The following is a 13,340-nucleotide window of genomic DNA, read 5'->3' as shown; positions in this document are numbered from 1 at the left end:
CTCCTTTTCCTCCTCACTGTCTGTTCGTTCAGCTAGAGGCAGTCTTCCTTCAGAGGTAGGTGAGCTAGCGGGGAAGCCCAGAAATTCCTCATGGTCACTTTCCTCATTAAAAATGTCCAAGAGGCGCTTTTTCTCCAGCTCCTCGATTTCTCTTGCGGTGGGATAGCAGGGCTTTAATCGTGCAACGTGCACCACCTTCCTGTTCTCTCCACTGGCCTCCAGTACGATATCATAGTTGACAGGTCCCACCTCAGCAACAATTCGGTATGGACCGAGCCACTTGGGAGCCAGTTTTGCAGTAAATTATTTTTCTGCTTTGGATACTGGATGGGACCGGAGCCATACTCTGTCTTTTTCTTGGAATTGCTGATCTCGGTGAGTCTTGTCATAATTTCGTTTTTGTCTTTCTCTGCTTTTCTTGAGGTTACACTGGGCGAATGCGGTGAGGTCCTGAAGTTTGGTTATTGTTTTGTAGTTTGATGAGTCGGGTGTGGCATCCCTTGGCTGGAGCAGGGCGTCCGCTGGTCCTCGGAGGGCCCGTCCGAGGTTCAGTTCAGCAGGGGTGACTCCAGTGGATTCATGGACGGCTGAATTGAGCGCAAAACGGAACTCGGGTAGATGTTTGTCCCAGTGTTTGTGGTTCTCTCCAACATAGGAGGCAATCATTGTTTTTAGTGTCCGGTTTATTCTCTCTGTCATGTTGGTTTGTGGGTGGTAGGCTGAGGTCATTTTTTGTTTCAGGCTCCATTTTTCACAGGTGGCTTTGAAGATGGACGAAATGAACTGGCTTCCCTGGTCCGACAGAAGGTAGTTGGGGACTCCCCATCTGGTGAGGATTTCCTGGGTGAGTATTTTTGACACAGTCTCTGCTGTGCCTTTTCGCAGGGGATATAGCTCCACCCAACGAGTGTAGTAGTCCACAAAAACCAACAGGTGGACATTTCCCTTGGAGCTCCTAGGAAAGGGGCCCATCAAGTCCACTCCCAGCATCTCCCAAGGATGGTTTACCACGGTCTGCTGCAATTTCCCGGCGACCATGCGGCTCTCAGGTTTGTAGCGCTGACACACTTGACAATTTTGAACAAAAATCTTGACATCGAGACTCATTCGAGGCCAATACGCCAGAGCTTGCAACCTCTTGTAGGTTTTGTACCTCCCGAGATGACCAGCCAAGGGGTCCTCGTGGATCATCTGTAGCAGTTGTGATCGGAGACTCTCAGGTATGAGGATTTGATAGATGGTTTTATGAGGCAATTGTAGCACTCGATAGACTTTGTCCTCCAAGATGGTGTACTTTGTGGAGTCCGTTAAGGTGACTTCTCCCTCGTCCATCACAGCTTGGTACAAGCGCTGACAGTCTTCGTCGTCCTGCTGTGCTCTCCATATCTGGTCATCTGAGATGGGCAGATCCTTTCCTCCCTCCCCTTTGACAGACAGCAGGGTGGCGCAGGCCGGTGGTACGTGGTGGTTGGTAGTGGTGGTGAAATCGTGAGGGGCTCTGGATAAGGCATCTGGAACGGTGTTATACTTTCCTCTCCTGTATTCCACAGCGAAAGTAAATTCCTGTAGCCGGAGGGCCCACCGGGTGAGACGTGCGCTGGGTCTCTGGATTTTAAACACCCATAGCAGTGCTGAGTGGTCGGTGACTACTGTGAAGAATCTTCCGTCCAGGTAATATCTCCACCTTTCCAAGGCCCACACCACAGCCAAACACTCCTTTTCAGTGGCTGAGTAGTTGCACTCTCCTTTATTTAGGCTCCTGCTGCCATATGCCAGAACTTCCTCTGTTCCAAGCCCGGTTTTCTGGGCAAGCACAGCTCCAAGGCCCACGTCACTGGCATCAGTGTAAACCACAAAAGGGAGGTCAAAGTTTGGATGCCCTAGGATGGGTGGGGAGACCAGACACGTCTTCAGGGTTTCAAAAGCAGACTGGCACTCAGGTGTCCACTTGAATTTGGCTCCCTTGCGCTTCAGTGCATTCAGGGGTTCTGCCAGCTGAGAGAAGTTCGGGACGAACCAATGGTACCAGCCGGACATGCCAAGGAACCGCTGGACTGCCTTGAGGTTATTTGGCACTGGGAATTCTTCTACTGCCTTGGTTTTGTCTGGATTCACCTGAATCCCTGCGGCAGATACAATGTGACCCAGGAACGTGAGGGAGGTTTGGAAGAAGTTGCATTTTTTCATGTTCACGGTCAGCCTTGCCTCTCTGAGTTTTTGGAGAACCACCTGGAGGTCACTGAAGTGCTGTTCCCATGACGGAGAGTAAATGATGATGTCATCCAGGTAAACAAAACAGATGTTGCCTCTCAGCTCTCCCAAGGTCATTTCCATCAGCCTCTGAAAGGTTGCTGGTGCATTTTTGAGACCAAAGGGCATGACCTTGAATTGGTAGAGTCCAAAGGGACAGGTGAAGGCTGTTTTGTCCCTGCTGTTCTCATCCATCAGGCACTGCCAGTAACCACTGTTGAGGTCGATGGTGGAGAAGACAACCGAGCCCGTAAGTGAGTCCAGAATTTCCTGTATAGTGGGCAGAGGGTAAGCATCGGTGTATGTCACTGCGTTGAGTTTAATGTAGTTCACGCAAAACCTGGGCTTCCCATCTTTTTTAGGAATGAGGACCACAGGAGATGCCCAAGCCGAAGACGAGGGTTCGATGATGTCAGCTGCCAGCATTTCCTCCACTAGCTCCTTTATCACCTTGAGTTTTGCTGGGGAGACTCGGTAGGATTTTTGTTTGATTGGCATGTCCTGAGTAACAAAGATTTTATGCGTCAGAACATTTGTTCGGCCCAATGATGAGGTGCACACATCAGCATTCCTCTGTAGCAGGTCGCAGAACTGATTCTTCCTGTCTCCATCCAACTGAGCTCTCTCCACTGCCTTGTGCAACAGCTCCGCATCCAGGCTGGAGGGAGTAGGAGGAGCGGCACTCTGGGGGTCAAGGGCAGAGTAAAAGGAAAGCAGGCCCTTCCCAGTCCATTCGGTAAAGTTGGTAGTGTCCTTTTCAAAGCAATATCTTCTCCCGCTGTTGCTCCTGAACCAGTACAAATTCTGTCCAACATCCATTTGCAGCCCACTGAGGCTCAGGAAGTCCAGTCCCAGGACTGCAGGAAAGGCCAGGCTTTCGGATGAAAGCACTACCACCGGCAGAGTACAGGTATGATCCTGCAACTTCACTACAACATGCTGCCATCCCAATGGCCATCTCTCCCCCCCGTCAGCCAAATACAGGGGTTTCCCAACCCAGGGGTATAAATTCTTGTCCTCCACCTTAGTGGCCTGCCACAATTCCTCATTCAGAAGCGTATAGGAGGAACCTGAATCCACCATAGCCCTGCCATTCACTGAGCCAATGGTTATAGGAATGACCAGTTGGCGAGGAACAGGTCTGGAAGCGGTGAAGGGGAAGACTCTCTCCCCTGGCAGCTGATGTGACACTGCGTGTATCGTAGGATTGCTGCTGGTGGATGGCCCAGATGGAGGTGGAGGTTGGTAAGTAGGCTTGTGATTCTTCCCCTTATTAGAAGAAACATTTGGACAATTGTGTGGTGAATGGGATCCTTTACACCGCCAACAGAAAGGTTGAGCAGGTCTTGCCGCTGCAGGAGTGAGAGATGTAGATGGGGTAGAGGTGGGCGTTACTACAGTCTGAGACCTATTGGTGTCAGGGGGGTATTTCCGGGGTATCCCTTGCTGTAGTTGCTTCTCTCTGTCCTTTTCCAGCTGCTGGCCGAGCCTCACCAGGGCATCCACTGTTTTGACACCACTGCTCCTCAGCTGGCTCGCCAAAGATGGACGTATGTTCTTTAGTATGAGCTGGATGACTTTTTCCTCTGAGATATCCGGTTTCCATCGGCGGCAGAGTGCTCGGTACATGTAAGCAAAGTCCCGGATGCTTTCCTCCTCCCCTTGCACCCGCGTCCTGATCCGTTCCTCCAGTTCATCAATATAATCCTCTGAGAGGAAGGCCGACAGAAACTTATGCTCATAGTCCCTCCAGGTGAATGTTTCCAACCTTACCACATCCCACCAGTCGCGAGCTGTGCCAAAAAGGACATTGCGAAGGGTGGCGAGAAGTTCCTCATCTGTGAGGGGGTTCAAAGCCAGATAGTCCCGACACTGTTCCAGGTACATAAGAGGGTCTGTACAATCCCCCATGCGGCCAAAACAAGGAAACTGCAATTTAATTGGGCTTTTCCCCATTAACCTTCCCCTCAGGTCTCCCTGGATGGGGGAGCCCACTGGAGATGGAAAAGGCTCTGGACCGCAACCAGATTGCAGGGTAGAGTGCAGTCGTAGCCGAGCTTTAACCTCGGGTTGTACTGTAGGTAAGGAATCAGAGGGAAGTGGAGGTGAAATGGTGGTGGTTTGCACTGCAGTCGATTGTAATGAAGAGTGTGGGGTTCGGAGGGCTTGTTCCTTGATGGCGCTAACTCCTTCCACCATACTATGCAATTGCTCATTTAATGTTGTTACTTCTCCCTGCAAGTGCGTGACAGTAGCCACCATCGGAGTCATTGCATCACTGATGTCCTTAAGCATCTCAGTATGGTGATGATGGAGCCTCCACTTGAGAGTGTCGGTGAACTGTGTCCTGAGATACTCGGTATGCTGGATCAAGCAGTCCTTTATTTGTTGCTGTCCTTGTTCCTGCTTCACAGTAAAGACATGTTTAAAGTCCGACAGGATGTCCAGCATTTTCTGATTATTAGTTTGTTGCTCTGCTTTCCACCGATGAATTATATCATTCATTTCCTTTTGGCTTTTTTGCAGATCTGCCAAAGTGTGCTGTATGTTTGTGTTATCAGGAGGCTTTAACAGTGGAGGAGCAAGAGTTTCATCTCCCGTGAGTTCCATGTCCAGTAACGATAGATTTGTTTTGTCCTTTACTTTCCCAGCAGAGGGCAGAACTAAATGCTTGGAGGTTTCCTGGCTTATGGAGGGAAAAGGTTGCAGTTGGTCCTCCTGGCCAGCAGATGGCAATCTCCCTTGCCCGGCGCATACCTGACTGGTGGGGAGAGGAGGAAGTTGCAATTGGCCCTCCTGTCCAGCAGAGGGCAAGGTTTCCCAGGAGAGGTCCAGCAAATCAAGCAGCTCCGCCATGCCCGTTTATTGTCCCTTAAACTGAGGTTGCGCCTAATAAATATTGTTTGCTTTCAGTTGAGTGTGTGTTTTTGACACCAGCCTTTTAACTAGGCCGTTGCTTGCCGTCAAAGCCAGGGTGGAGAATTTGTTTGCTTTTAGTGTGCACACGACTGTTTATTAGATTTTCCAGTCGGTCCCATCTGGGGTGCCACTTTTTATGTAGCGGTCGCTGGCGGTTAAGCCGGGGTGCCAGTCAGAGTCTTTAGACTGACAAAATATAATGGTACGAATACAGCCAACAAAACCCTACAAAGGAATGGATAGCAGGTACCAATCCCTTAACTACCTGTACACACAAAGCAGCCACAAGCATAAAACACACAACACAGCAAATGCAATGTTCCCCACAGTGTATTATACAAATAAGGACAGTGCAAATACCAACCAAACAATAATTCAATACAGTGCAACCCAACCCCAATAGTCCGTTTTTCAGTAGTGTCAGTCTGTGTCAATGTTTCTGAGTTCTCTACTCAAGACTTCCTTGATTCCCACAGTACTGCAACATTTGAGCTCCCGAATCTGAGTCCGAGTGTAACCTCCCGTCAGTGTAATGCATCTGTGTGCTCCGGGGAAACCCCGGGGTTACCTCCACAACGTTACTCCGGTTCGGGCGAGGTAGCAGGTAGCCGGCTCCCGGGAATAGTCGGACCGGGCGATGAACGGCGGGTTGGTGTATAAATGGCGTGTGAAGTGAAGAGAAGAAGCGGTGGATCTGGTCTGTAGGACGGGCGGTCTAGCAAATGGCGGACTTTTACACGCTGCCAGGGGTTGGCAGGCTAACGGCGGACACTCGGACGGTCTAGCCACTTCCTGGTGTGTGTCTGTGGTAAGTACGCGCCATAGTGCTTTTGAAATCCGGCCTTGAACAGTCTATGGGTGTGTGTGCGTGACGTGGGGGGGTACGTCCTTAAAGGCGCAGATCGCCACAGACTACGCTCACTCCTAATTGTAAACCTTGCCTAATTACTGTAAATAGGCTGTAGGGCTATAGAGATACATGACAGATGTGCATATTAACTTTTTCTGATTTGTTTCTGACAGGTCTGTACACCACAGTAGGCTATGTCTGTTTCATGTTCATTGCACAGTTGACATTGTAAACCTTTTCAAACATCAGTACAGCATTAACCCAAACTGGATGTAAGCTGACAGGCATCTAATCGTACAGTTTCCTTGTTCAAGGAGAACAACATTGTTTTTAGCCGTGCATCTATGAACAAGTGTTACAGGTACTGGTTTGTTAATTTCAATTATTTTACTCAACAACCGTGTCTTATGAATTTTTTCTTCTTGTCTTACAGGTGTGCTGCTGCTGCTGCCGCTGGTTCCAGTTGCACCTCTATACACGTTCCATCTTTCTATCCCTCTAGTCTATACCGCTCTGTCTTTTTTTGGATTTTCTTCTCTTTCTGTCCCTTATACTGCTCTGTCTAAATTTTGGATTATTCTATCTTTCTCTCCTCTAGTCTATCCCACTCTATCTAATTTTGGATGACATTCTACCATTGTGTGACACAATTTGAGATTCTGCTTTGAGAAACTGCTTTGAAAAACGATTTTGAGATTTGCACCTTTTGATACATTGCTTTGGTGTTCACTATATTGATTGCATTGTCTGATTGCACTCACACCCCATTACACCGAATTCTCTCTCTCTGAATTTGTTTGCTCTCTCTCTCTCTCTCTCTCTCTCTCTCTTTCACACTCTCTCTGTTGCTAACTGTGCTCCCACTGCATTTGGCAGGATTTGAAAAGCACTAATCTGTATCCAGACAGAATTTAAAGAATTACTATTCATAGACTACAGAACTACTGAGTCCTTTAATATTGAATCTGAATAGAAAGAATATTGAACGGAGTTAACTACATATATTTAATTGTTTAGACTGTTTAGAGTTCTTTAGACTTGTGTGTACTGAATTATATTTAAACTATTGAGAATTTTATACATAAGTTAATTCTGATTGTTGCAGATCCACGCTAATAAAAGTCTGAGTAGAATCCATTTGTTTGATCTGAATAGCCATATCAAAGTGTTTATTAAAAGTTGCCAAGGAGAAGAAACTCGACATCTGAAGCAGCCGTATCCTGTCAGCAGAACAACGTACCTGACTGGTGAATGGTAAACAGGTGGTAGAATACTGATGCTGAAAGCACTCATATTTGTTTAGACTTTTCCCTAATACTTCATGCTCAACTGAGTGAGCTGAATTGAATTTGTTTACACTGAATTAAAATCAACTGATCTGTTGCATTTGACATAAGAAATTAGACAAATTTTAATAGTTTATTGATACAGAACTCTTGATACACATTTATTTACATCTGTTGCTATCTACTGTGTGTATTTTAGACGGATACCAGTTATATACACAACACTTACATATTACATTGATTTGATTTAGATTTGTGTTTACTGAATTACATTCAAATTAAACAAGTAGAAATAGCCTGCTGCTTGTAATATTTCAAAAGTACATTCTATTACTGATTACCAGGCAACTGAGTTGAGTTGTCTCAGAACTCAAATTTGACTGACATTACACTGAAAAGGAGTTATTACATTATTTTCAGTTCTTTTGGAGACAGAACAATTAATAGATAAGCTGATACAGATCATTCTTCATATTTCTGTATTGAGATCGCACTTACTGACATTTCTATCTCTGAATTGCATTTACTGCAATACATACCGTTCTCTACCAGTGTATATTTAAGGACGTAACATCTAAATATTGAGTAAGGTCAGGTAATTCCTTAGACCTGTCTGTAGCTGTCTGAATTCTATTGCAAACATATTTTGTAAATATAGTGGAAATAAGTGTTTGCTGCTTCCAAATACAAGAGTAGGCTACATCCTATTACTGATTGTAGCTGATAAATATAGTCTCAATTTCAGTTGTCAATAGCCATATCTGCCAATTTACAGCTACATTGTATAAGGTATCAAAAGAGAATCAACAACCTAAGTGGACATTTGAACTTTTATATTGACCTGTGTAGAACATTGAAGTGAGTGAGAAATACTGTTTGAGTGAAAAAAACAATTTAAAAAAAACTGTCATATCACCCAGTTCTTACAGTAGTGTTCATTGTATAGTGGTATTAACACTTGCACCTTAAATTTGGAATATAAGTAAATTTACAGAAAATATTTACATTTATTCCTCTTAGATTTACGCTGATTGCATTTCTATAGCAGTGTTTGTCACTTTTGTACACATTTTCATCACTTATTGATCGTATAGGGAACAAAGGTACATTTTATCTGTGTCCAATAGTGTAATAAAGAGTAAATACTTTGCAACAAGCTTATTTTCTTTGGGGAAAAACTGCTGAACTCGGGATAACCATGCCAAGGCGAGGGAAAAGATCAGAAGCATCAAAACAGCGTTGGAGGAAGCTGAGCTTAGAAGTTGGTGTACCCAGTCAGCAGACACACACAGCAGAGTCTGGTCACACAGCCCCTGTACAGGTCACAGCCAGCCAGCCAGATGTGATGTATGTCAGAGCCTCCCACTGCCAGGCTGATGCTAGATATAATGAGTACTCCAGAAATGCTCAGTGCGCTTGTAATTCTCTCACATTTCTTGTCCATCACAATGAAAATGAGCAGCTCCAAAGCCCTGATCTTGATTGCATACTGGAGGAAGGCGATGCTGTGTACACTAGTGTCAGGGCAATGCTCGAGATAGAGAACAGATTTAAGGAGAGACGTTTGGCCTTTGATGAGCTCCCATGCTGGGCTATGTGCAATAACCATGAGTACGATGTCATCAAAGCAGATGTAATGCATGGTTTCTTCACTGCTACTGCCCCTTGTGCAGAAATGGAAGCGCTGTACCCAAACCTTGCAACAAGACTTCAGTGTCTCTCAACCGATGTCAATCAAGCATTGCTTACATTATCTGGGACCACCATTGCTGTATTCAGAGACACCTCTGGAAGATATGGCATCTTTGACCCACACTCCAGGTCAGCTGATGGACTGATACTGATGGAACACTCTGGAGACAAAGCTTTAATGCTGTCTTTCAAAAGTTTGAATGACATGATTGAGAGATTACATATGATGTTTGACTGGGTGTCTCCTGATAAGCAATATAATTTCATGCCCGTCTCATTTCAGAGGGTAGATGTATCTGTAAATGATGTTCCACACCAAGCAGATCCTGCTGCACACATCCCTGATCCAGCTGCATGTGCTGAAACGGCAGAGGTCACACTTTCTGTTCAGCAAGTTGAAACAGACCGGTAATGATGCAAAATTATCAAACCAACAAGGAAAGACTTCATATGGCAAGCAATTTGAGCTACATGCATCCAGTAATTTAAAAGTCATCAGAGGTCCACCATGCATTGCTTATTGTATCTCCTGAGTGCATTGCTGTGTTTCGTGACACATCAGGAAGATTTGGTTTCTTTGATTCTCACTCTAGAACTGCTGATGGTTTGCGTGACCCTGGTAACGGAACTGCTGTGATGCTCACTTTTACACATCTGAGTGATATGATTGAAAGAATTCACATGTTGTTCCAAATTCATGCTGATGAAGCCCCATATGATTTCATGCCAGTGTCATTTGAAAGTGTAAACATGCCCTCTGATGAAAATGGTGCATCACAAAATGCCATGGCTGTGTCATATAATGACTCTGAGTTAATGGATGTTGACAACTGTGATGGTAGTGATTTAACAATGGAACAAGAGCATGGTTGGCAAATCAAAAAGGAACACAACACCACTTGCCACCTGTAGGAGAAAATGATGCACAGCATGAACAAACTAGTACATCAGATTCCCAAAGTGATGTGATGGAGGTTGATAATGATAACGTACTTGAGCAGAACACAGATGCAACACTTAGAAATGAAAGTGATGGACAAAATGAGCAGTCACCTAACTCAGAGGAGGAGAAAGATGATCTGAGACCTGGTCTTGCCCTTGACACTTGCCTGCAACCAACTGATATTGGACAGGATATTCTATCATATGGTGAAGGAATATTCAGTATCGCCCCTGCCGAAGGAAAAAGGCCAGTCAGCTTTTTTAAAACACCAAAACTAGAAGCAATGGCTTTCCCTGTTCAGTTCCCTACTGGAAATAACACACTCGATGAGGTCAGACAGATAAAAATATCTCCAAGCATGTACTTCAATGCAAGGCTGTTTTCTGTGGATACTCGTTTTGCGAGAGAACAAACCTACCTCTTCTTTGCACAGTTTGTCACAGAGATACACATGGTCACATCTAGTATGTCAATACAGTTAAGAAAAGGGAAAGCTAAAACCAAAGATGGCCGCAAAATATCTAACAGGCTATTGCGGGATAAGCGTGAGATTGAGAAACTGGTACACAATAAGGATGCAACAAGATTCATGCAGCCTCTGAGAGGGACTCCAGCATACTGGGACAAAACGCTAAAAGATCTGCTCGCCATGATCAGACAGTTGGGGAAGCCTACTTTCTTCTGTACATTCAGTGCTGCAGAGATGAGATGGCCAGAGGTTATAACAGCAATAAAAGCACAACAAGGTGAACAGGTGGAATTTTCAGAGCTTGACTGGACTACAAAATGTGACATACTACGAAGCAACCCTGTCACAGTCATGCGCATGTTTGAGAAACGTGTCGATGCGTTAATGAGAGATCTGCTCATGTCAGAGGCACAGCCCATTGGTGAGGTACTCTGATGCAACCGTGTGTGCCTTTGTCGATCGCTACATAACATGCCAGCTGCCAGATACAATCAAAGACCCTGAGCTGTACAGCATAGTTACGGAGGTTCAGACGCACAGCAGAAATCATTCCACTTCATGCAGGAAAGGCTCTAAACTCTGCCGTTTTGGTTTTCCAAAGCCACCTATGCCACAGACAAAGATAACTCGCCCAAGGTCAGCAAACATGGATGAAGCAGACACCTCAGTTCCAAAAGAGTCAAACAACAATGATTCAGACACACAGGCAGCCAAATTGAAGCTCAAACCAGTGTGGGATCTGCTCAACGACCCTAACGTCTCTTTCGACAGTCTATCAGAGCTGTTAGCCCAATGTAATTTGAGCTTGGAGGAATACAAGCAATGCGCTGAGGCAATGACCAAGTCGAGTGTGATTATCATGAAGCGAGATCCAAAAGACTGTTGGGTGAATGGATACAACGCAGATCTACTGAGAGCCTGGAATGCCAACATGGATATCCAGTACATTCTCGACCACTACAGATGCGTTATGTACATGTTGTCGTACATATCCAAACCCGAACACGACATGAGTGAATATCTAAAGGCAATAATCCAAGATGTCAGGCAAACAGATGTAACTCAGCAGGAGGAAATGAAGCAAATTATGCAGGCTTACTCTAAACATAGACAAGTTAGCGCTCAAGAGTCTGTGGCCCGAACGTGCAGCCTGCCACTGAAAAAAAGCTCCCGCAACGTTGTGTTTATACAGACAGATGACAATGCCCTGAAAATGAGTCTTCCCATGAGTGCACTGGAGAACAAGACACCAGAGTCACTGGATGTGTGGATGACAGGATTACCAGAGAAATACAGGGCAAGACCAGAAACACCTGAATTTGAAACTATGTGTCTGGCAGACTTTGCTTCAGGTTGTAGAGTTGTCTATGGCAGGCAAAAGAATGGGAAGAATGTTGCGCCTCTACTCAATGACGCGGGACACATTCAAAAACCAACAGTAGGGAAACCTGCACTTATCAGATATGTCCGCTTTTCCCAGAAAAGAGATCCAGAGAAACACTATGGCAGGCTACTCAAATTGTATCTCCCTAACCGCTCTGACTCACAGCTGAAAACCAAGAGATTCCCAACATATGAAGCATTTTACAAAAGTGCCTGTGTGAAACTTCCAGGAACTGAGTACATCCACTCTGTGTACAAAATTGTGAATGAAAACAGAGCACAATATGAGCAACATGAAGAAGAGGTAGAGAGAGCCGTTAAGGAGTTTGAACAGAATGGCCCTTTTGAGGATGCATGGTCCACTTTTGCACCTGAAATTGATCTAGTTCGGTTGGAATGTATTGCAGAACAAGAGCAAGTACACCCTGATGAACAAAATGAACAAGATGATATTCCAGACTACAGCACTCGCTCAGATGAAAGAGGAGGAACAGTACCAACAGTGGAAGGCCCCAAAATAAACAATAAAGTCATCCACTCGATGTATCAAAACCTGAACCAGACACAGGCCTCTATATTTTACACAGTCCGTGATTGGTGCACAAAGCGCGTGTGGGGCCAAAATCCTGACCAGTTCTTCTATTTCATCACTGGAGGCGCCGGCTGTGGCAGGTCACATCTCATCAAATGCATCTATGCTGAGGCCACTAAGATACTGTGTGAACTCCCCCGACTCTGTGAAGAAACAGACATATCGATGCCCACAGTGTTACTGACTGCATTCACTGGTACCGCAGCATTCAACATATCAGGAAAAACACTGTATTCCACTCTCAAACTGCCGAGAAGTTTAAAGCCACCTTATCAAGGACTTGGAAATGCACTAGATGAAGTCAGGTCTACACTGTCAAATGCAGAGATAATTATCATTGATGAAGTGTCAATGGTTTCGAAACATCTGTTTGCCTATGTCAACTGGAGATTGCAGCAGATCAAAGGCAGCAAAAAACCTTTTGGAGGCATGTCAGTTATTGCGGTTGGAGACTTTCATCAGCTGCCCCCACTTGGAAAAGCAAAAGCCCTCTGCGTGTTTGAGGATCATGTGATCGACTTCTGGCAAGAGCATTTTCAAATGATCACGCTCACAGAGATCATGCGACAGAAAGAGGATGTTGCTTTTGCCCAACTGCTGAACAGAATCCGGGTGAAACAAAAGACAGAGCCCCTATCTGAGGATGACAAAGCTTTGCTCTCACAAGCTGTGACTGACCCGGCAAACTGCCCCAATGATGTGATACACATATTTGCAACCAACAAAGAGGTGGATGAACACAATGCTGCAACAATATCCACTCTTCACAGCAATATCATTAATATAGATGCAGATGACTACAAAAAAGATCCACGGACAGGAAAGGAGATCTGCCTGACATGATACAAGCTGCCGAGGGTGCCCATGTAATGCTCATCAGAAATATAGATGTGGAAGACGGCCTGGTGAACGGTTCGTTTGGCAAGATTTCCAGAATTGTGACTCAGACTCTAAAT

The sequence above is a fragment of the Centroberyx gerrardi genome, chromosome 4 (assembly GCF_048128805.1).
Source record: "Centroberyx gerrardi isolate f3 chromosome 4, fCenGer3.hap1.cur.20231027, whole genome shotgun sequence".
NCBI classification, from domain to species: domain Eukaryota; kingdom Metazoa; phylum Chordata; class Actinopteri; order Beryciformes; family Berycidae; genus Centroberyx; species Centroberyx gerrardi.
The sequence above is the reverse complement of the archived record's forward strand: the minus strand, read 5'-3'. Positions refer to the sequence as shown.